The sequence below is a fragment of the Triturus cristatus genome, chromosome 2_2 (genome assembly GCF_964204655.1).
Source record: "Triturus cristatus chromosome 2_2, aTriCri1.1, whole genome shotgun sequence".
Taxonomy (NCBI): domain Eukaryota; kingdom Metazoa; phylum Chordata; class Amphibia; order Caudata; family Salamandridae; genus Triturus; species Triturus cristatus.
The window spans coordinates 402,547,937-402,571,118 of record NC_140582.1 but is presented as its reverse complement, the minus strand read 5'-3'; positions in this window follow the sequence as shown (position 1 = coordinate 402,571,118).

The following is a 23,182-nucleotide window of genomic DNA, read 5'->3' as shown; positions in this document are numbered from 1 at the left end:
CATCCACCCTTTTACCCATCCAGCTACCCTTCCACCCATACATTCAGCTATTTGCCTTTTCTCTCATCCATCCTTCCACTCACTCATCAATCCATCCATCCTCTCTCATTCTCCATCTATTCAATCTTTCATTCATCCATTCACCCTTTCACTAATTCATCCAGCCATCCACCCATCCCTTACTCACTCGCCCACAGTTTCATATTAATTTTGAGCTGAGCCTTTTTGAGAAGAGGCCCATCAAGAACTTCACCCTCGCTGCAGGAGCCATTCCAGGACTTGGACAGGATCCACCAGGGTGGGCACAGGGGTGGGCATGCAGTTTTCAAGTATTCCAGGGAGGGGTAGGGCTCCTCACCCCCTCCTGGACAAGACAACGAGAAGACAGGCTCTCTTTCCAAAATGTTAGTTTTGCCATCCCCCACTGTGATGTACAGTACTTAAAGGAGATACTCCAAGATAACTGATTTAACTGATTGTCCTCCATACTTTGTTTAATCAGTGTGGGTGCGATTGTGCCATTTCTTTATTTTATTTCAATTATAGACGGCATGTTTGCAGAACCGAGGTTTGCTTACAATTTAGTGACAGTAATTAAGCTCTGTGAAGAGAACCACGTGCTGCCTCGGGGTAATCAGGGCCGGTTCTAGGATGTTTGGGGCCCTGGGCAGAAAGGGAATGTGTGAGGCCCCTCTAAATTGCAGAGACGCATTCAGGGCTGTTTGCATCTGAATAGATGCCCCTGCGCCTGAAGCTGCAGCCCCTCCCTCTCAGTCACCTTCAAGCACCTCTTAACAGCTCATCAAGGGCTGAAGGTGTGAGGGTTGCCATCCCGCTGTTTTCAAAACCTCCGTTACGGCCGAATATCAGCCATCAGATTTTCGTGTGGAGTGCGCGCCCCCCCTGGAATGGTGGCGCGCCCCCCACAGATTGAAGAACACTGCAATAGGCCGTTAAGATGAGTCTGGTAGAACTTTATTTGAAGCACAAATACACAAGCATGCTAAAAAAAAGTACTAGGACATCACACTAATAATTACAAACACATCATTACCAAACTTTACTTACACTTCGTTTCTGGACTTGGTGTACTTTATTAGTCTTTTCCTGGGCCATCTCATCATGGGCTTAGCTAGCACAGCACAGAATGGAGTGCCTGGTTTTTTGCCTGTAGTGCATAAAGTGACTTCATTTAAGCATCATTCAGGCTTCATTTCTCTGAGTTAATGCTTTATTTTAAGATAGCAAGGCTTGGCTCTTTCTTCTTCTGAGCTATGCTGTCTGGGCATAAAGCACTAATTGTGACTTTTATTGGGTCAATTTAATTAGTTTATGTAATGCAGGAGCCTTATCATGATGGGCCGAGCACCGTTTGATTCTGTGCAAGGTACCTAAAGTTCAAACATATACCTTGAAATTTCTTGGAGTCAATGAATGCATAAACTTTAGGCAAAACACATAGGAGCCGGAGAGATGCAATCCATTACCACTGATTCTGACTTGTAATGTTTAAAGTTCATGCATCAACTCCATGCAAACCAAGTGCTTAGCCCATCGGCTATCGGTTTTATTACTTCTGTGGACATGGGAGATACTTATTAGGGTAATCAAAAAGAGTTGTTTATCAACCTCTTCGGTAAATACCGGAGGTCATTGAATCAGAATGGCGAAGTGCAGAAAAAGGACTCTCAGACCTTAAAAAGTGGGATGGACGCTCAGGTCAAATACTTTATAGTGGACAATTGCCTGACATTATCTTAATCCCTGACGAAGTTCCAGGAGCAAATGGAACGAAACCTATTTGCTGGACTTTATTGATATTTTATGGAATAAATACATGAAAGGATATATAATGGAATACACAAACGACCTTGAATATTCTGTGGTGCACCTTCCCTTTTGCTTTAAGCTTAACCCATCATGATAAGTCTCCAGGGGCCAGATGTGCGATGATTAGGAAAAGTGATTTCCTACCTCTGATTCCCTGCGAACCGAAATTAGGCGATTGCTATTCCTAATGTATGAAACTCTTTTGAGTTTCATTAGTGATTTGTAGTGGGTAGTGTAGTGGTTTTAATATTAGTGAGGTAGGTGGAAAAACATTTGTACATATCATTTTAATTCGAAATTTGAAAAGGTGCCCTCAACACGCCCCTTCCTAATACCAGATTGCAAAAACCAAATTGTGATTCTCTAACAAGTTACAAAATCACTATTTGGGCTTTGTATATCCCAAAAAGCATTGTTGCGGTTCCAAACCTCAAAAATGCTTCGCCCTTGTAGTCTCATACACATAAAACAGGCTCTAAGCTCTGGGCCAGAAAACACCATCATTGTATGACTCCTGAAGTATGCCAACGGTTCAATGAAACTATTCTATGCCGGATTACATAGATTGCATCTAAATTGAGCAATTTCGTAGTGCTGGTACAATCATGCACTGTCATTTGTACCTACAGTTTTCAGCATAACATTTACACTAACTATGACTGAATAATGATGAGATTTGCTGGTGCACAGCTGAGTGCCTATTTAATGCCCCTACAGCGTGTGGAATTAATTCATTTAACTTGATATATCTCTCGGTGCTTTATTTTCAGACAGCACATTTTAGAAAGTGCAAACAAAGCACCAACATAGAGAAATATCTGGTCAAATGAATTTACTTTACACACTGCAGGCACACAAAACAGATGCTCGGCTCAATGCAAAGACCATCATGAGGTTGCTCCTAATGAAAAAACAATCCCTTTTCACTGGTCATTTGGGGGCGCATCATGATAGGATTTTCTGGTGAAGTTCACAGCTGAGCACCATTTCTATGCACCTGCAGGGAGTAAAGTGAATTAATTTAATCTGATGGTCTTGAGTTGGTGCTTTAGTTTCAGATAGTACAGCTTGGAAACTGTGAGCAAGGTTTGCCTTTATCTGTTCTTGAGCTGTGCTGCCTGAAAATGGAGCACTAAGGGGTATATTTACAAGGAAATGTTGGAGCACGGAGATGTGCCAAATTTGGCAGCCCCATGCGGCGCCATTTCCAAAATGCAGGGATGCACCTTATTTACAAGGATACGACACACCCCTATGTTTTCCCAAGCACTGACACTATAATTAGCTGCATAGCGCCAACGCAGGCACCCTTGCACCGTAGTGCAAGGGTGCCTGCGTGCATGCAATGATTGTTTATGTGCAGGAAGGTGTCCCTTCTTGCACATAAACAATCAATAATGGTGACTTTTTTCTTCTATGTGTACTGCAGAAGTAACAAATTGTCAATATTTAATGATTGTTTATATGCAGGAAGAGATACCTTCCTGCACTTAAACAATCAATAATGGTATTTTGCTCTTTCTATGTGTGTAGAATGCAGCACACATAGAAAAAGCAAACACGAGGAGAAATAAAAGTATTTCTCCTCGTTTCACCATTCTAATGCCTGCTATTGCTTGGTGTTAGTATTTTGGCACTGCCTCGAATTTATACATCCTTGTAAATCTGGGCCAGCGTCAAAAAGCAACGGGTGTTGCGGTGGAAAGCCCACAGCAACACCATTGCACGCCCCTTTCACGCAAAGTGATGAATGTAAAGGGGCCGTACTTAACGTTGCTCTGTAAATATGGAGACGAACTTAGCGAAACCAGAACATCGCTAAAACGTACCGGTCTGGTGGCGTTATCCCCTTGAAAATATATCCCTAACTTAGCACAATATTGGGCCAGGTGAATTCACTTCATGCCCTAAAGGCGCAATAAGCAAGGACTTGGCTCTGCTGCACCAGACAAGGCCAAAATGACCAGTGAAAAGTGATTGTTTTTCATAAGGAGCCATCTCTTGATGGGCTATCCATAGATCCAAACATCTGTTTTTATTGTCAGCACTTACTTGACACACAAGTGGAGGCAGGGAGTGCAGGAGCTGTGCCCTCTGCGTTCTCTGCCCCTAGTTTGGTTGCAGGTACTGTAGCACCTATAAAACAGATGCAGATAGAATTCTTGCCATTGCTGTGTGTCTGTAAACTGTCGCTCTGAGTGTGGTTTAGGCAGCAGTCGCAGGCTAGTCAGGCAGGCAAATTTCATGTGCTAGTGCGCTTGTGCCAGCCTCTTGAGTCAAAATTTGCTGCACCAATAATCTCACAGCTCTAGGGATGGTGAAGTCCTCAGCACAGCAAAGCCCTGACCTTCCTTGGTGAAGATCCTCCCCAAGATGGCATGGCTCCTAAAGTCAGCCCCCGGCGTTTCAGGCTTCATCCCTGGAGTTCTGAGGATGCCTGCCAGTTAGGGAAGTTACACCCCACCCTCTCCTATCACATGTGGCATTGAATCACTGACCCAACCAGCAGCGTCGCACTGGTCATGTCTCAAAGAGCAATGTTTTCTTCTGGGTGAGTCCGTCGCTGTTGAACCGAGTAAATAATATAAAACTGGTAGCAGTGTCTGCCCTGGCACTTTCTGTGTTCTTCTTTCCTGTACACACACATCATGAATACGATGTCCCATCAAGCAGCAGATTGGATAAGTGATCCGTGTTAGAATAATATGCAAGCTATGCAAAGAAATCTGACATTTTAAAATTCAAAATACACTCTGGAACATTTACTCTAAGCATACATTGCATGTTTGTTGGCATTAGGTCAGGTGTACTTTACTGCAGTCCCCTTTCTGATCTCTGCAGCAAACCTTCAACCCATTGAACAGGCTTACGGTGAGCGTATAAGATCCCTGCAGTTCCACCTCCTGGGAATGCTCACAAGTGCAGCCATAAAGTGCTGCTTGGAGGGACACTCGTCAGTATGTGAGAAGTCTTTCAGATGCACAGGGTTGTAACTGGAAGTCATTATCTCAGCAGATGCACTAAATATAAAAGGCTTATTTTGAATCTGTGAATAGCTTGCAACTTGGAAGATGCTTTTAAGCGCACATACATAGTCATCCTGACCGTGCTCAGTATGCTTATTAGCCCGGTGCGCCGAAGACCAACATTTGCCATGGACATTTCACGAAAAATGAAAATGTGTCTTTTTTTAATTAAAAAAAAAAAACACCATTCACTGTAAAGTAAGAATTTAGCTAATTTCCCCAAAAAGGCGCTCACGTCTAGACTCACGCACAGAGGTATGTGCATAAACACATACAAGGACCCAAACACACAAGCATTCGGAGAAGCAGAAACACCCACATATACAGAAACAGATGCAAACAAATCCACAGGCGCCAAAACGCAGTGATGCAACCTTCCAAACACACATACATAGCCACACTCAAACACACACACACACACACACATACACAAATAAACACACATGCACATACACACACATACACTAACCAACACAAACAGGCACACTCACAGTAACTCTACCAAAATGCTTGTAAAACTATTACTTTTTGGTGAATTATTTACAGAACCTGAACTGGAAAATTCATCATTAAACTTTAATTTAAAAAAATCTCATTCTTAGGGCGAGATGCCTCCCTCTCCTCCCAATTGAGACAACCAGGTTTGCTTGCACAGGCAACTTTGGAATTTAGTTGTGTGCCCCAATATTTTCAAAGTTTACCAACCGCCACTGCCTGAAAGCCCATAATGGTATGGCCCGAGTACAAATGTCTTTTTTGCGCAGCACAGGTTGGTCTGCACAAGTGACTAAGCAAATCGGATTCCCTGATATACTAATGCTTTGTGCTGGGCTTGTTTTACTTTTGGGATGAAAACCAGACATAAAGTTTTGTGCTGGGATTTACTATCCATTACAAATCAGAATTTGCATTGTATAGATTTCCAAAGTAATGCAAATAATGCACTATGCCCTGCTTTTCATTGATTGATGTCTAGGAGGGCATTCCATAGGAGGTGCACAGGAGTTTCTATACAACCGCCCAAGGGTTTTGGTGCAAATCCTTATCTACAAACCATTTTTAGACAGGAATTTGTGCCACTATCTTATACCTGCTGAATGGAGGTAGGCAAATGGAGGTGAAATATTTGTATCCCTCCTCATTTTATAGCACAGATACAAAGCAGGAAGAGCTTTAAAGGTGCTGGCACTCCTGAACTGCGGCGCAAGGGTGTGTGCATTGGCGCATGCTAGACTAATGTTCACCAGAGCAAGCAGGAAAGAAAACTATGCCAGTAGCCAGTAGATATGGTGCTGTTCTACTTGCTGCCTTTTATGCAACGTAGCGTGACAATTTTAGTTGCCGCACTGCACTACGTTGCACTGCGTTACACATATTTTGTAAATCTGGGACTGAATCTCAGTGACCTGCCTGACACCAGTGCAGGCTATGGTATAAGATCAATTTTGTTCTTTTGTGTAAAACAAAAATAATAAATTATATTTATGTAATGGTCCATAGTCTTATAAAGAAGCAGAGTAACATTGTTTTAGGGCTGCAGACAACATGGAAGTGCTTGTACCTTTATCGAGACAAAATCCATGTTTTACCTCAAAATCATAAATATTGAATAGTACAGAAATATCGATGTCTCCCTGATACACAAAGGATGCCAGCATTTAGCAAAAACGCCACTTTCAAGAAACTTGAATTTACACTTAACCTTTTCTGCCGCACGAAATAAATAATCTGAAACAGACAGTGAAGAATGGCGCTTTGGTTTAAGGGTCACTCAACGTTTAATTTGCTGAAGTGGCAGTATTTAGAAACTGTCTTTGAAGACACAGAACACGCTTAATGAAAGCACTTGTTCTCTTTTACCCTGTAGAAGGAAGAGGTTTCTGCCAGCTTGCTGAGGCTGCAAAACGAAAAGGTTATTTTTTTTTTATTGAGGCACTCTGAATGAAATGCCAGTTATGTATAAAATTCGGAAAAAAAGATGGAAGTGGGGACGTGGTTCTCCGGTACATTTCTGTTAACAAGGCAGAAACGACAACATTGGAACTTCAGGTCTTTGATGACATTATCAGAGCTCCAGCTATATGTACATTTAGCAGGGGACTTCCATGCTTTGATTAATCGAGAGTTAATGATCCAAGCAGCTGTCCCAAAGGATCACCTTAATAAGGTCAACGTTTCAATACATCAAATGAATCTGCAGACAGTTAATGAACTGGGATCTACAAGCGTGACCTTATGCTCACTGGGCACAGTATCAAACACCCGATTGAACGCAATGTTAGAAGAATATAATGTCTTGTTTTGATTGAACTTTTTCACAGTTAACAACAAAGTCATTCTAAACCAAGCGCTGCAGAGCTCTGTCACTCATGTATACGTTTTTCTATGGCGCAGACAATGTTAGCTGTGACCTAATCATCAATCTCAGTACTCATTATGATAGCTGTGGGTGCCACATTTTCACCCTTTTCTGATGCACAGGGCGTAGAGAATGTAAAGTTTTAGTAAAAACTTTGGGACATATTCTCAAGCCCCTATCGCCACGGGAACGTCACTTTTTTTGACGTTCCCGTGGCGATAGGGCTAGCGCCCTATTCTCAAGGCAGCGTTAACCCACTTAACGTGGCTTAAAGCAAAGTTAAGTGGCTTAACACTGCCTTGAGAATAGGACCCCTTTCACGCTAAACTTAGCGTGAAAGGGGCGACCAGTGGGTGTTGCGGGGGGCGTACCACCGCAACACCCATTGAATTTGACGCTACCACCTATTATCAAGGGCGGTGATAATAGGTGGCAGTGCTGAGCTTAAGACCAGAAAAATCCTGGTCTTAAGGTGGCGAAAGGAAGAGAAATGCTTAATTTTTCCTTGTTTTTGCTATTTCCATGTGTGTTACCTTGTGCAGCACACATGGAAATAGCAAAATGCCATAGTTTGTTGATGTACAGGAAGATGTCCCTTCCTGTACATACAAAAACTTTTTTTTAAAAATGCAGTTTTGTAACTTACATGTGTGCTGCATGAAACAGCACACATGTAAGTTACTAAACGGCATTTTAGGTTTGCTTATGTGCAGGAAGGGACACCTTCCCTACATAAACAAACCTCCCTGCTTGCAGACACCCTTGCACTCTGGTGCAAGGGTGCCTGCATTGGCGTTAGGTTGTGAGACTTAGCGCCGTTGAATAGGGTGCAGCCTGGTGTTTCCGAAGTGGCGCTGAGAGGCGTTAAGTCAAAGAGGCTAACGCCTCTCACCGCCGCTTCATTGGTAATATCGCCCTCTGTTTCACCACATGTAGAACAAGGACTGGCAATGTGCTGCTTTGCAAAGGCATGTTCACAGCCACTATTCACTTTGCTAATTCATGTAGAATTGCAGCATGTGCATTGGCAAAGCCAGGAGGGGCATGGGGCCATCTTTGAATGCTATTTCCTATACTCCCAAGATGGCTGCCACATTGCTATTTCTGTCCCCAATATACAGTAAGAAGCACTAATAGCATCTACTGGGCAACCGAATATATGCATATTTAACATATGATATTTTACAATGCTTGCACACAGCATACACAAACACACACATGATTGCAGTTAGAGTATCTGTTTCTACAATCCATTGCAAAGCTAGAACAACGCAGTGAGCAGGCGGTGTCGTGAGGAAAATCTGGATCTAAGTAAAAGACATTGAAAGTGAAATGATCTAGTGATTGGCACTCTCCATTCTGGAAAGGGTTAGCAAGGTACAGAGGATGTAGGTATATCAAAATACCCTCCGTGTTTGCACATAATCAATGAAAATAGTTTATAGACTTAGGATATGAGGTTACTTCATTAATGAGGCCGTGCCATGAGATGCTCACTTGTAATAATATGTTCAATGGAGAAGCCTTAAAAATAGCCCATCTGTAAAAAACAAATGGTCTTACTTATTTGACTAATTAAGGGTGGGTATGTAGTAATGATTAGAAAGCTATACAGCTGAGGACCTGACTGGAGCAAGCGTGACACTCTGCAGCTCACACAGTGAAACTCCCATTATAAATTGAAAAACACACTGTAATGCACTACTGTACATAAACTATTGTGTTTTCACCTGATAGCACAAACAAATCATGATTCTGTAACAATATGTTAACACTGCAGCCAGGCCACCAATGTTGATATATGTTTTTGTTGCCACACTTATGGTTAATTTGTTTGATGTTGTTGTTTATGAAGTTTTGTTGCACGGGGCAGCATAAATCTTACTAGAAGTGTGCTCTAGCTGTGTAGCTTAATTCAGCTGTTAGCTACACAATGTGAAGGAGAAGTGAGGCTTGGAGGTAGTTCCTACAGTCTTGTTTTAGTTTCTCCTTAAGCATGCTGTCCATGTTCCTTGTACTGCAATGATGTCATTGTCATGACAATGGAATGTTATTGTTTGAATCCCAGGAGGTTGTCAGTTCCTCTTACACTTACCTGTCTGGTGTAATCACTACAAATTTGGCAACGAGTTTGACTGTTCCTCTCTCCACCCACGTGTGCAGTGACAGTCTCCTGCGTTCCTTGTCTTCTGAGCCGTCCTGCTATCTTCAGTGCGGAAGATCATCTTTTTAAAGATCTCCAGACAAGAGTGACTCTTCACACCCGTTTTGCTTTTGCTACATTGGACTCCTCACACCATTCCCTCCTATACTACATGGTTGGTGAGCCGTCTCATTTTTTTAACTTCAATTTGGCCAGCGCTTCTGGCTGTGAACATACAGCTTGGAATATCTGTTGTATGGTATTTCTCGGGTATGCAAGCGTGAATGTACTTTGAGATGGAATTCGATTTGGAGTTCTTGTTTCTGGCAGACAAGATCTTGTGTGGCCGTCCCTCTGCACTGCTTACGTTTGAAATTACAAGGGCGAGAGGTCCTGCTTCCACAGCGGCTTTCCTCAACTGATGACATGTTAAAACCTCACGCAGGAGATAGCAGAGGCGGGCTACGCGTCATCTAGTGCGAGTTACACGTCAAGAGGAGCTTGTCTGCAAGTTTGTAACTGTACTATTTTCAAATACTTTAGCCCATCGGCTGTCTGACGTTCTGGAATAAGTCTTGCAGCATTTATTTTCATCTTTTATCATCGCAAGGGTGACTAACGGGCAGCTATTTATAACTTTTGCCATTTTTTCTGAGTACTGCACAGTGATGCCATTCTGCGTAATGTTCTCTATGACATTAAACAGTCAAAGTTGAAGTCCATCTTCAACGTGCAGGTGCTCTATTCATTTATTAATAGCAATCTTTTATTTTACTGGTGGACTACCTAATTATTTACTGTAGTGTGTTAGGATTAACTTCTTTACTCCACAGGTATTTTCACCGCATACGGTAATTGTTTCTTCTTGTTTTCACCACGCAGATTGTACAACCCCCTCCCCCGTTTTTACAGCTTCCAGGTGATCCACCAGTCAAGTGGAAAGTGTGGTATAGAGCCTTTGTGAAATACCTAGGCGCTATGGGGGCTCAAGATTTAGCGCTGAAAGGAAGCGTTTCATTTTACAGCATAATCTGGGATTCGAGGGACAAGCGGTTTTGGAACATCTTCCTCCTCTAGGTGTTGTTGAGGGTGAAGAAGAATTCAGTGTGTATGATCAAGCTGTGGGAATGCTGGAGAAACAGTTTGATGTGGAGAGCAGGTTAGTTGTTGTTAGGCCCAAGTTCTTTACCAGAGAGCAGGAGAATGATGAGAGCATAGTGTCTTATGTAGCTGCTTTGCGCATTCTCGCTTCAGAATGCGAATTTGAACACTTCACGTCTCAACTCATTTGAGATCAAATTTTGGTACATGATAGGGACAAGAAGGTCCAGGAGAAATTGCTCACTTTAAAGAATCCTTCTTTGAAGGAACTGGTTACTATTGTCAAGAGTATTGAACTCTCTCAAAAAATGCTCGAAAGAGCTCAAACCTGAGAAAAATGTTGTGGGTTTGGTTAAGTATCATAAGGATATGAGTGAAAAAATACAGGCAGACAAATCCAAACTGCAATCTGAACAAAGAGGGAACAGGTTTGTTTCCACAAAAACTGAGAAAAAAGGTTCATACTCTAAAAATGTATGTACTAAGTGTGGGTTCCCATCGCATTTCCCCAATTCGAGGGTGTGTCCGGCAAAGAATGCCTCTTGTTGCAAATGTGGGAAATAAGGCCATTTCGCCAAAATGTGCGGTTTCCAGGGTAGTGTAAACGTTGTGTACTCTGAGGAACCTAAGAGTGATCTTGTATGCAAAGTTGTTAGCTCACTTATCGATTTTGTGGTGGTTTTTTAAGATGATTCCGAAGATTGTGTCGATCCCATTGTAGATGTGTTGGTGGATGGGAAGTGCCTGAAACTTCCTGTGGATTCAGGGGCGCGTAGGACTATGATTACAGAGGAGTTGTTTGAGAGCACGTGGGGGAACAGACCTCTCAATCCTCCTGACAGATGTCCTGTCTCTTATGAAGGGAGGAGAATTGATTTGGCGGGGCTCTTTGTGACTTCCCTAGTCTTTAAGGACAGGCACATCCAAGGGAAGGACTATGTGGCCAAAAAGGGCCTTAACATTCTTGGTTGGTATCACTAGGGGTTGTTCGGCATGACTCTTAAGCCTGGCACATCTGAACAGGTTTCAGTGGTGGGTGAACAATTCGAAGGAGTTTAGTTTCCTGGTCCATGAAGTTTCCCAAAGTGTTTTGTGACAAGCTTGGCAGTGTTAAAGGGTTTAAACACTTTATCAAGGTCAAGGAAGGAGCTCTCCCCATCAAACACAAATTGCATAATGTGCCTTTCAGTATCAGGGATGACCTGTCATTGGAGCTTAAGAACATTTGTGAATCAGGGGTCATTGAGCCCATCGAGTCCTCACTTTGATTATCTCCTTTGGTGGTGGCACGCAAAAAGAATGGGACTCTCAGGATATGCAGTAATTTGCGCAGCCTGAATAGGGAGATTTGGGTAGATTCTCTCCCCCTTCCCCGTATCGATGACATCCTTTCTTAATATGCTGGTGCGAAGTACTCCTCCAAGATTGATCTAGCATCGGCATACCATCAGGTTGAGCTGGATCCTGTTTGGAAGCACTTGACAGCTTTTGTGTCACCCGTCGGTACCTTCCAGTTTAGGAGGATGCCGTTCGGACTGGCTTTAGCAGCCTCAGTTTTCCAGCGCGTTATGGAGAAGGTTTTGGAGGGTGTCACAGATACTGTTGTCTTCCAAGATTACATTTTGGTGGCTGGAAAGAGCAAGGAGTCGAATGACAAGAATTTTGCGAAAGTTTTGGAGAGATTGTAGAGTAAGGGTATTGTGGTTAATAAGCTCAAGTGTGTTTTTGGTGTTGAGTCCATTGAATATCTAGGACACCATATTTCTGGTGATGGCATTGTGCCGAGTGAGGGTCTCATCGAGGCCATTTCTAACGCTCCATGTCCCACCTCCAAAGAACAAGTCTCCTCATTCTTAGGTTTGTGTGAATTCTACACGAAATTCATTTCCAACTTTGCCGTCAAGACAGTCCACTGAAGAGGTCTCCTCAAGAGAAAAACTAAGTTTCTCTGGGATGACTCCTGTCAAGAAGAGTTTTTGCAGATTAAAAAAGAGTAGGTTTCGCCTCCCAAGCATTATGCCAGAGTGAAATAAACTACTGAGTTATTAAGCAAGAATTACTGGTTGTTGCTGGGCTGTTGAGCGTTTCAAATGCTTTTTGTGGGGGAGGGGGTTACGCTTCTTACTGATCATAAGCCTCTCATCCCCAACCTTGAGGGTAGGATTGTCAAAGTTCACACTCTCAGAATCGCTAAGTTGAGTTCTAAATTGCTGCAGGACAATTTTGGGGTGGCACACATCCCTGGTGGGTGAAACACACATGCTGATTTTCTTTCAAGGTCTCCTCTGCCCTTAGGAAAAGATGATCATGACGACAATGCAGATGAAGAGTGTCTTATTGCTGCAGTCGATGCATGTGGTGAGGGTTGTTTCACTGAAAGCGACTGGTTTTCTGGAATGGAGTCGGATGTTGTGCTTAAGAGGGAGAAGCATTTTATTATGTCAGGTTGGCCCAAAGAAAAACATCTAGATAGTGATCTACATCCTTTTGCCAAGGTCGCTGATGAGCTTACTCTAGAGGGGGGAGAGATGATCATGCAGGGGGATAAGTTTGTCACTCCTAAATCCCTCAGAGGTCACATCATCGATGATGGTCATGTGGGACGACGAAACCTAAAAAAAGGATTCGCTGTGTGTATTGGTGACCCTCCATGGACTGTCAAATCAATGATGTCATAGAGGGGTGTGGGACATGCTCTACCAGCAATAAAGTTATAAAAATAGTTTTGCCTCCAGTACAACAGGTAGAGGCGTCAGATGGTCCTTAGTTGAAGTTGGCTATCGACTTTTTGGGACCTTTCAATGTGCTACCCAATAAATGCAAGTTCGCACTGGTAGTTGCCAACTAATTCAGCAAGTGGTGGGAGGTCCATTTCATGACAGATCCCAACTCTCATGAGGTCATCAAGTTTCTTCGATGTCTTTTTGCCAGGGAAGGTTTTCCCAAGGAGATTGTATCTGTCAATGGGGTACAGTTTATGTCCAAAGAAATGTCTGATTTTCTGTTCCATTGTGGTATTATCCACCGGTATGAGGGTTTATATCACCCACAGACCAATGGTTTTTTTGAGCGCACCAACCGTATCCTTGTTGAATGTGTTCAGTTGGCTGTGTCATCCAGAGTAGACATCAAGGGGGCTGTGCAGAGTATGTTGTGGGCACATCCCATCACCCCGAGTGCTGTCCTTTCACTCTACTTAGGGGTAGACAAGCTTCCTTTCACATGTGTCCTGCTTAGATGAAGAAGTGGGGTTTGCTGTCAAGGTGCCGGGAGAAACAGGGTGATAGTGACACTCAGTCATTACCCACTGTTTTGATACAAAGAAATGGTGGCACTCTTCCACAGTCTGCTGTCCTAGATGTAGGAAATTTTAAGTCCACAGTCTCTGTGGGAGGTTGGGTGAGGATTAAATGTCCCAAGGGTCTGTCAAAGTTTGGTCTGCCTGTTAAGGTGGATGCCATCTCGCGCTTTGCTTTAAGAGTCAATGGCAAAAATTGGTGGAACCTGTCCATGATTTACAAGATTCCAGTGAAGGTTGTGATGCAACTGGATCTTGAGTCGGGGAACACTGTTCAGCCCCATTCACTTAAAAAGAAATCTACTGTTAAAGAGAGTGTGCTGAGGCCTTCCCAGGTCAGGAAACTCTCTTTGAAATATTTTCCTCCACAGAGAAGTGGTAGGACAAGTGTTACGCTGTTGGACTTGGCCCTTTTGGCAGGTTCACCCATAAACATTTTTGCCTTTCCTGTGGCCTGGCATTGGTGGGCCAGTGTATTGTGCGTGCGCTCTCTGAGTGTGTGTGGTGAGATTGGCCTGCCCTCCCATAGGAATGCATGGGGGATACGTGTGTCCATGGTAATTCTTGGTGTGCGAGGAGTACAGGGTCGAGTTTACTATGTGCGAACTCGTTAGAATAAATGCTGCGCAACGGTGTGCGCAGATTTAGGGTGACTGGTGGAGAAGTGCTACTTTTAGACGTTGGTATTTCTATGTGCTATGTGTCTGCCTGCCTGATGTGGAGTGCATGTCTGGCTTGTGATTGACAGGAGCTGAGAGGTGTGGGTGGCTCCAGGAGCTAGGGGTAGTCAGCCCAGTGGTGAATAGAGAGATCTGCATGCAGATGGGAGGGAGGAGTTGCACCTGGGACCTGAATAGGGCTGTGCCTTCCCTCCACAATGCCGGCTCCGCCTCCTGTGGTGTGTCTGATCCCTGAGCCCCCACCTGACAAAGGAGAGAGGAGCTGAGCGAAACAAAGTGCTCCAAAGCTCCCCCAAACCAGTTGCATCTGGTTTCCCCAGCCCTGTGCTTACAAACAAAGGGAAAAGGGTGTATAAATGAAGGGGCTGTGACCCCATGAAACGGTTCTGTTGTGCTTGTTCTTACCTTTGGGAGGACACCCTGCCAGGAGGAACCGCCGCGGGACCCAGCTTCTGTTTCCTGGGGGTCCCTGCGTGCTGACCTACCTGGCTTAGCTTTGCTGGGGTCTCCCCAGCACCAAGGACTCTTCCTTTTTGGCCTTGGCAAAGACTTTGTGGCGTCTAGCACCTGGGAACGCTGTTATTTAAATTTCCCCAGAGGAGAGAGGAGTGCTGAGGCCTTGCAGCGCACAGCTGCCATATATTCCGAGGGAATCCCAACGTAGGGATTCCCACGCTTTGCTGTGGAAAGAGCGGGTGCCCACCCCGCATTCAGCAACCTTTTATGTGCATCAACATCGGCGGGTGCCCTCCCCACATTTCCTGCATTTTTTGGAAGAAGCGGGTGCCTACCCCGCATATGGATGCTTTTAAACTAAAGCGGGAGCCCACCCCGCATTTGTGCCACTGCTGGATGCCTTAAAACTAGCGGGAGCCCACTCCACATTTTTAAATCCCCCAGAATCACCGCCGCAGCCCGTGGAGACGGAGCGCTGCAGTTGCGCAAAACTGGAAGTCAGGTAACCTTTGTGAGACGTGGGCGGGGCCTGTTGTAATTATTGTTTTGTTCTTTTTTGTTACTCAATTATAAAATTTTGATAAATTGATAACACACACTCACTATTGAGTGTCATAGGTCGTGCTTAGCCTCACTAGAACTTTTAGCACTAGTTTGCATTTCATATTTCTTTGGGGGCATTTTCATTTAGAGTCCCAGAGAGGGGCTCAGGGAGCACGCTGGTGCCCGTGCTCATTTGCACAGCTGCCCAGCAATTAGTGGGCAGCTGCCACTTTTAGGTTGTGTAACTGCACACTTTTACTTCGCTGCATGCGCAGCCAGCCCTGACTCTGCGGGACATAGGGCATTTGAGCCCTTGTGAAAAGCCAGTCGGCCTGGGGTCAGTTTATGATGGAAGGGTGCAAGGCCCTAATGTGAGGCCCAAGGTTTTTATGTGATGGCGCTCATGCTTACAGGTATTGCGTAATGTATTTATGCTTGTAGTGCCTACTGTGATGCCTATTGCGTAATGTATGATGCTAATGAGGTTTGGGCCTAAGTTAGTTTTATGCCTAAGGTGATTCATGCGCAAGGTGATTTATGCATCCTCTGTTTTACGTTGCAGGATCTCATGCTAAGTTCCTACCTTTACCAGTAGTTACTGGTTGTGCGCTACATTTAATATGTGTGCTACATTTACAATTGGTGATTTGTGATGGTTTTGACAGTGGCCCCATTGGCCCTGCCGTGTGTAAATAGTCCCCTGTGAATACTGCCTAGTGCCAGTTGGCACAGTGTATATTATGTGATTATGTTTCTAATGTATTTATGAAAATACAAAGGCTATTTTTATATATAGTCATAACAACAAAAGAGTATGCCTTGCAAACAATGAATGTAGAGCATGACAGGAGAATTCAAATTGGATCTTTATAAAGTCCTCACTCACCAACCTGGTTGGTGCCATGCTTCATCAATGGGCCCCACCAGGAGAGGCCGAGTGCCACCCTGGTGTGCTACAACGCCAGAATTACTGCAGAGCTGGTTATTCGTGTGTAGTGAATAGTGAAGGAGTGAATGTTAAAAGTATTGCGATTGTGTCAAAAAACTATTTTATTAGAGGCCAATCGGACACAGTAAAAACAAGGTGTGGGACGAAAAGCGAAATAAATTGTTCAGAAGAGTCCGCTCAGGAAGTGGTCAACATGTTTCTGCCTATGTGTTGTAATTTTAACGGGCATTCTTCAGGACCAATAAGTGTAAAACCCTGGCGGTATGGGTGCGCTAAGGCCCACCCTAACCTGAGGTTCTAAGTGTGAAAAAAGATAAAAAGTGTAAAAATATATACACGTGTCATCTGGTATCCCTCGTATGTGGGAGGAACCAAGTTTATTCTGGTTGGACATAACATACACAGACATACATTAAAAGAAAAAGACAAACATAATCGTTAGCTGTGATTTAATCCATAACGCACAGTTGAAAATACAGATACTGGTGCTCTACGCAGTACACATAAGCAGTAACACTTATCAGTACGTGCTGCTTTTGAGGAACAATGTGCACTACAGATGGTAAGTCAAAATCAATTTGGTGAAAGAATCTCACAACAGAGTCAAATAGTATGCCCATGGTGAGTTGTATCGATTAGCATGAACTTATGTGAGAAACACTATGCGTAAAGCTTTTTAGACATAACGCAATTGGGCATTGGATATTTACAAAGAAAAGAAAGAGAAATCTCACATAAGATGCAGTCACTAACTACATCATGGGTCTTGGGAGGGGTGTGGTAGCAACAATGAAACACCCTAAGGGTTAAGAGGAGAGAGAAATAGAAGTTGATCGGTTATTAAGGAAAGACCAAAATACCGTGTTACTTATCTTTTCAGGCGAAAATGGAGGACTCACGCCTGCAGTGCTTAACACCCGCTTGGTGCCTACAAATACCCTCTTGAACCGGACCCCGATGACAAAGTAGCGGGGAGACTGGCTTGTGTTTTAAGCAGATTTACCGGAGGCTTGCAAGGAGGCGGAGTCACGGGGTGCGTGGTCACGTGAGTTCCGAAGGCATCATATTCCATAAACCAATCCGGAGTCAGGAGACTCTGAAAGCCATCGTTGGGTGAATCGTTGGGTAAATAACAGAAAGTTTGTTGTCAGGGAAACATCGCGCTGGATGTACGCACTGACATGGCAACATCGCTCTGGATGTGCGTGTTGACAGATTAGGTTGGTGTTAGCATCAAGACGAAAAAACTTTATTAAGCCATTACGGAGGAACAAAGGAGCAGGTTTATACTGCTAAATGTCTCCACAGATGGCACTAGAAGAAAAAAGTGTTCAAGGGAAACCCCCAAACTAATTAAATGGGTAAAAACAGAGTCTAAGTATGAGAAAAACTGAAAAGATGAGAGCTGTCCATGGGGCTGTGGCCCAAGTCAACATTTCAGTATCAAATAGTGCTCAATATGTAATGGAAGGCCTTGGTAAATCTAATGGTTACGGGGCCAGGACCAGCATCCCATATTATGCAAAGGGAAGACTACCTTACCCAGAGTATTGGTCGTCCTTCCTATTTTAGGGATAGATTCCCAAAAGAGGAATGGTTACAGAGAAGGGGGGTGGCTGTGGAACAAATGGTTTAGATAATGTTTTATATAAGGCTCAGAGGTGCGCATGTGACTAGTGTTTCAAAACTGACGCCCAGGGGATGTTATCATTTAACCCTTTGTTATGAGTGTCCAGCCGGTACACCTACCTTTGTTCTTTTTCAAAAAGGATTTCTTGGGTGTTGCGCTGTGTTTGCACATGTTCGATGACTGTCCATCTGAGATCATTAGCAGTGTGATTATGCTGTATAAAGTGTTCACTTAGTTTAGTGATAATTCTACCACAGCGGATGTTGCTACGATGTTCACCAACTCGTAATTTCACTTTACGTGTCATCTTGCCCACATAGCGTAACTCACACGGACATGTTATCAAATAAACCACATTGGTGGAGTTACAGATGGTGTGGGCTCGCTGTGTCCACGTCTTGCCCTGTTCCAAATTTAGCACCTTTGTATGCTTAGTCAGATGACAAATGCTGCAGTTAGTGCATGGGAAATGGCCCATGATTTTAGGTAAACCCCATGCCTCAGTGATCCTTGGGTCTCTTGTGGGGTTTTCTCTAGGGCGTGTATGGACTAGGGTGTCTTTAAGGCTCCTTCCTTTTTTGAATGAGAAAAGCAGTTTATCCCAATAGCAATTATTGCTGGTAAGGATACCCCAATGTTTGTTAACAGCTTTTTTTACTGAATTTGATGCACTGCTGTAAGTTGTTACGCATGTCAAAGGTAGTTCTTTATTTTCTTTGGGGTTATCTTCAAGAAGAGCCTCTCTTGGCTGGTTCTGCGCTCTTTTATAGCCTTTGTTAAGGATTTTATCTGGGTAACCCCTATGTTTTAGCTTGGTGGTGAGTTCGGGACAATCTTAACTGAATACCTTCGCACTAACACCGCGCTGAAGGGTCTTTTAGTTACTAATGCCCCACGTATCTTCCTAGAGGATGCCACCTTTAGGAAAGAATGGGCAATGATCGCGTGGCACTGTACCCGTGATTGGCTGGTGTTAATTATAAAAACAGCAGTGAGACTTTCGGAAACACTTATGATCGTGATCCAACAAACAGAGAACCAATTCAAAACCACCCTTACGGGCTGTAAAAAGAGATTGGATGAAATCAATAACGACATCACAGAGTACAAGGAGGGTCTGACGCAGGCAAAAGTAACCAAGTTTCAGAAAGATCTCAAAAAATTTAATTTTACCAAGGCCTATCCATATGCCGACTCTACATATACTCCGACAAGCAGAAATGGTTCAAACTCCGAACTCTCTGATGATAATTCCTCAATATCAAGTTGTTCCAGAAATGGCAGTTACAAACAAAGACAGGGGAGGGGAGGAGCCAGAGGGATGACAGACCAAATTTCCCACAACCGATATGGCATCCATATCAAATACCTGGAGGAGGGATACATCCAATGCACTTCCACCCCCCCCCCCCCCCATGTCCCGATGATGGGATGGAATCCTGGCTATATGCAGGTGCCATATTTCCAACCGAATACCGACCGCCCGCCTTTTTTAGACAGAGGCCAGAGAGGAAGAGGCAAGAGGAGAGGATCCAACCAAGTTCGATGGGAACAGGATGACCCAGTGGGCAACAATACCCACAGCAAATCCCAACAGGCGAGCACGAGTGCCCAGGGAGTCTAATTGTCAACCTCTCCAATGTAACTCTTTCCCCTTTAGAGATACAGGTCCTTGAGAAAGGTTTAGGCTTTGTGCCCACTGCCCACCTGGACAAGTTCAGTCTTCATTGCAAACTCGCCAACTTCTTCAGAAAGCTGAAACTAAAGGCCTTTTTTGAAGGAAAAGAAGAAGGAGCTTTTAACACTGTTTAAGGTGACATCGGCTTGAGAAATAAATCAACTTTCACACCACCCCCTCACACAATACCAGCAGAAATCACTGATTTTGAGCAGGCGGTCTTTCTAGAAATCGAGACCCTTGATGAACCCAGACAATTCAAAAATCTGAGTGCACTAGAATACAAGGCACTTGATAGTTTAAAAGCTAATTCCTCCATCACAATCAAACCGGCTGATAAAGGCGGTGGTATCGTGATACAAAACACAGTTGATTATGACAATGAGTGCAAACGCTTGCTGAGTGACAGGGCAAACTACCAACCACTCACGACGGACCCTTCCACTTTGGGGAAGGATGGCTGAACATGCTTTGCCATTTCAGAAAAGAACAGTTCAGGAGAAATTGTGAAGTAAATCTGACTGGCGATGTATCTTGTGTGAGTAGGTTGGTCCCAGTCTCCTCCTGGTTCTCAGAGTCGTTTTTAGCCAACATTTATTTAAATCCCCACTTTTGGATTTGGGCAATCTGGTCAAGGGCACAGGACTGGCACAGCACCACTTGGAGAGTCAGGACTCACTTAACTTGGGCTCTGATTAGGAGGCCAGCAAACTAGCCCTTTTGAGCCGCTCTGGTGGTTCAATCTGCAAGTACAGTCCATCTCCAGGCAAGTTCAGTGGTTAATTGTAGGTGTAGGGAGGGTGTGGGAAGGCACAGCAAACTTTTAAACTGTATTCTCAAGGTATCCTCAAAGGTTAGTTGATTTGGGCTGACATAGTGCGTTCCGTAAGGAACACTTAACTCATTGTCAGTGAAATTGCTCCCCCTCCCTCCCAGCTCCACCAACGTGAGGCCTGCCCCTGCACTTGCACTCTCATGTGCTGGTGTTCGAGACCCTCCTCCACCTGCAGGATCACCTGCGCCTCATCCCTGATGGTCCAGTAGACCCCTGTTTTACTCTGCCTCGCTCCGCTCTCCTCTCCATTTTTTCACTTGTTAATTTTTCTCCCTCTGTCTTTTTCTGTTTCTTCACTTTTCCTACCTTTTCTCATTTTTTCCACTTTTTCCTTACTTCCCTTAACCTCCTTGGTGGTCCAGTGGACCCCTGTTCTCCTCTGCCTCGCTCCGCTCTACTCTCCATTTTTTTCACTCGTATTTTTCTCCTTCTGTCTTTTTCTGTTTTTTCACTTTTCCTACCTTTTCTAATTTTTCCACTTTTCCTTATTTCCCTTACCTTCCCTGGTGGTCCAGTGGACCTCTGTTCTCCTTTGCATCGCTCCGCTGTCCGCTCCGTTTTTCACTCTTTTTTCACCCCTTTTTAGATTGTTTCTGCACTTTTCTGCTTTCCGTGCTTTTTTCTGCGTTCCGCCTTATTTGACTCTTTTTCTTCTTTTCCCCATTATTTCTCTTTTCCCACCAGTTTTTCCCCACTGCTGCTGCCCCCGCGGCCCCTCCACCCAGCACGACCAGCACGACTAATCCTGCTCCCCTTCCCGCCTCCCAGCTGTCCAGCCCTTCCTGACCCCAACTTAATGGTGGCCGCTGCATAGCCATGCTGCTGGCGCACCAAAGGCAAGCCCGTCTGTGCCCCTCCGCGACCCGACCGCGACCTGTGCCAGGAACCCTGGGTCTCCACACCGCCAATGCTACGACCTGGCGACACTCCAAGCCCTCAACCCAGGCAGCAACAACAACTGCAAGCTAGCGTCACAGCCGACACCCACGGACCCTTCAGCTATCACCGCTGCCGGCACACCTGCAGCACCACCAAGACCATGGGCCGAGCGTAACCCAGCCGCAAAAACACACCCAAACCGATGATGTCAGATCCCTCCACAAACACGCCACCGAAATCTGGGACCTCCTCGACAGCAACACCCCGGACATAGCATTCTTCACCGAAACCTGGACCAACACCTCCTCGGGACCGGACATCGCCATCCCCATCCCCCAAGGATACAAGATCTACAGGAATGACCGCCCCAACCGCCCGGGAGGAGGAATCGCTATCGTCCACAAATCCACCCTCCGCCTGAGCACACTCCCCGACGAGCCCAGAGACCTGATGGAACACCTTCAATTCAAGATACTGGCCAGCCCCACCACCACCCTCCAAGTAACCCTCATCTTCCGACCCTCTGGACCCCGCAGACCTTTTGCCAAATCCATCATGGACATCATCTCCCCGCAGGCCATCGCATCCACCAACTACACCCTGCTGGGAGACCTCAACTTTCACCTCGACAACCAACTGGACCGAAGCACCACATCCCTCCTGGACAACCTCCACAACATTGGACTATGACAGATCATGACCGAACCCACTCACTCAGCAGTACACACCCTCGACCCCCTCTTCACAATGCGTAAAATCCATCACCTTCAGCCACACCACCGAACTCCTATGGACCGACCATCGATGCGTCCACTTCACCTTCAGAACACCCACCATCCACAAACACCAGCACCTGCTCCCACGAAGAAATTGGACCAGAATCACCGACGACCAGCTAACCTCATCACTCAGCAACTCCACCCCTACTGTCTCAGAAAGCGAGGACCCCAAAACCACAGCCCAAACCCTGCACAGATGGATGACCGTCAACACCAATACCTTAGCCCCCCTTAAGAAAAACAACAACACCCACCCCAAGAAAGCTAAATGGTTTACCACCGAACTTTGAGAGTCCAGACGCACTTGCCACTGCATCGAAAAGGACTGGAGGAACACCAAATCCAAAAAAGCCCTCAACCACTTCAGAGTAGCCACCAAAGTCCACCACCAACTCATCAGAAAAGCGAGGAAAAAAGCGATCGAAGACAGAATCTCCACCCACACACACAACAGCAAAGAACTCATCAACATCATCAAGGAGTTCGCCCAACCTACCAGCGAGTCCACCGACATCCCACCCTCACAAGACCTCTGTGACAAACTCAGCACCTTTTCCACTACAAAATCAAGATCATCTATGACAACTTCGACGGAGACAACCAACACACTGAACCCTCACCAACCACCCCCGACACCATTAAGCCAACGATCGACAACTGGACAACCCTCACCACCGAAGACACACTGAGGACGATGAACTCAATACACTCAGGGGCTCCCACGGACTCCTGCTTCCACCATATTTTCAACAGAGCCGCCAACCACATCACACCCATGCTCTGCCACACCATCAATCACTCCCTTTTCAAACGCATCGTTCCCTGGCAACTGGAAACACGCCGAGATCAACCCCCCTCCTCAAGAAACCCTTGGCGGACGCCACCGACCTCAAAAACTACAGACCCATCTCCCTGCTCCCGTTCCCAGCGAAAGTCATCGAGAAAGCCATCAACAGCCAACTCGCCACATTCATCAAAGAGCACAACAGCCTCGAC